The sequence below is a fragment of the Callorhinchus milii genome, unplaced genomic scaffold (assembly GCF_018977255.1).
Source record: "Callorhinchus milii isolate IMCB2004 unplaced genomic scaffold, IMCB_Cmil_1.0 Scaffold3, whole genome shotgun sequence".
Lineage (NCBI taxonomy): Eukaryota > Metazoa > Chordata > Chondrichthyes > Chimaeriformes > Callorhinchidae > Callorhinchus > Callorhinchus milii.
The window spans coordinates 39492256-39494464 of NW_024704744.1; the positions used below are offsets into that span (position 1 = coordinate 39492256).

Genomic DNA, 2209 nt, shown 5'->3' on the forward strand with positions numbered 1-2209 from the left:
GGACATCTCAAAGCATTTTACAGGATATATTGTAATGTGTAGTGACTGTAGATATTGGAGGCGAATGCCACAGAGAATTTGCATACAGCAATATCGCACAAATAGCCATGAAGTGAATAATCAATTGTGTTAAGGAAATTGTTAGTCAAGACATTAGGAGAAACTCCCAATGATGCATTTGTTTATATTTTGTTAGTGCTGGACTGTTAGAGAGGATGAAGCCTTTTGACTGTGGTGGCTGTGTGTGGTCATTCTTCTCAGGCTATCCAGGACAACAAACACAAATTGCATTTTTAAAGCGCTGCACACAGGGTAGCATCTTAACTGTGAACACTTAACTGTGGCGGAGCTTGGCGCATCGAAACATAGGACAAGAGTAAAAGGAGAAAGCCATTCAGCCCATCGAGGCCTATTCCACTATTTATTTAATTTTATGATAATCGTTGCATTTGATACAACTCTTATCATGTCTTTGGGACATCTCAAATTGCTTCACAGAATATCCTGTAAAGTGGATTGACTTTGTATTTTGTGGGTGCAATGCGGCAGCCAGTTTGCGCACAGCAATTTCAGACAAACAGTCATGGAGTGAGTGACCAATTTTATTTGGAGGATTGTTGGCCAAGATATCGAAAGAAACTCCTTTCTCTTTTTGAATAGAAATGCATCTTTAATGTCCACCTGATTAGGCAAACATGGCCTTGATTTAACATCTCATTTGAAGGATGATACCTCTAATAATGCAACAACCCACCCCAGCACTGCATTGGAATGTCAGTTTACATTATGTGATTCCAAATCCTGATGTGGGGCTTGAACCCACAACCTTCTGACTCAGAGGCAAGAGTGCTATCACTGAGCCACGTAATCCCAATGACCTGCCAGTTTGCCATACCCATTAATACCTCTCTACCAAAATATCTGCCTATCACTCCATCTTAATAGGGCAATAACAATGTACATTACGTCCACACATCACCCCATTCTGCCGTCTGCAATACAGTACTGAGTCATCATTAACATTGGCGTAAATATGAACCCACAAACCCAGTGTTTATACACCAAACGAGCATCCACTAGCTTCATCCCACTTTAAGGTGAGGGAAAGAAACATATTTTACAGTTGTTGGCATTTCATGGACGGAACGTGACAATGTGCTGATCTGCTCAGACAATGGCATTTCCGAGGCTTTTACCGCTGCATACTCTGTATAGTTGTATGGTGCCTGTCTGGCAGTTATTCCACATTGGTTTCTTCTCATTACGATTTGAACATCTGGCTTGTTGCACTTTCTGCAACAAGGAAATCAGCCTTATAATAATAATAATAATCCTTGCATTTGATATAGCACTTTTCATGTCTTCTAGACGACTCAAAGTGCTTCACAGAATATACTGTAAAGTGAATTTGAATTGACTGTATATTGGTGGGCAAAACACGGCAGTCAATTGCACAAAGCAGTGTCCCACAAACAGTCATGGATTGAAATGACCAATTTATTATTGTTTTTTTTCTTGAGGGATTATTATCAGGTGTGTGGAGTAAGGAAACTTGCCCAAAGTTTAATCCTGCCGGGAATCAAACCCGGGTCTCTCGCTTGTGAGGCGAGTGCTCTTCCCACTGAGCTACAGGACTCCTTCATGGCTTTGTCGCTCCTTCTTTAGGAAATGAATTTTCTGGACTCCAGAGCATGTACAATAAAGAGGAGCTCAGGCCATTACTCATGATCATGGCTTTGACATTACCTGGCAGTGGCAATGGCAGTGATAGAGAAACAAAACAAATGAGCGAGCAAGCACAACACCACTACACGCACTCAGTAGGTGGCGCTAAATACTGTAATCTTCCCACAAGACATTTGCTATAACATGCCGAAATGCAGGGGAAAAATCACACCTCCAGTTTCTAAAGATATTTTTAGTATAATACGTTTCCACAAAGAATCTTCAGATCAAGTTCCTGAGCCATATGTTAGTGATTCATTTTATATTAGACAAAATGCAGGACTGTGAAAGATGCTTTAGTTTTAGCATGGTGATTTTGAATTGAATTTCTGTAACTCAGAATGTTTATATTACTTTAGATTCAGAAACATTCAGCTGGTTTTAAATCTGTCTAGACCTGAAACTTGTTGTGATTATCAATTCATATGCTTTATGGAAAAGCTATTTTACTTAACAGCAAATGGACCAAAACGAGCTGATAATT

The 2209-nt window shown here is 39.8% G+C and overlaps 1 non-coding gene across 1 annotated transcript; it reads right to left on the reverse strand.

Annotated features, from left to right (window-relative positions):
* Positions 1–1564: 1564 nt before the first annotated feature.
* trnav-cac lies at positions 1565–1636 on the reverse strand. Its single transcript has one exon. It is a non-coding gene; the product is annotated as a tRNA-Val (tRNA).
* Positions 1637–2209: the final 573 nt, after the last annotated feature.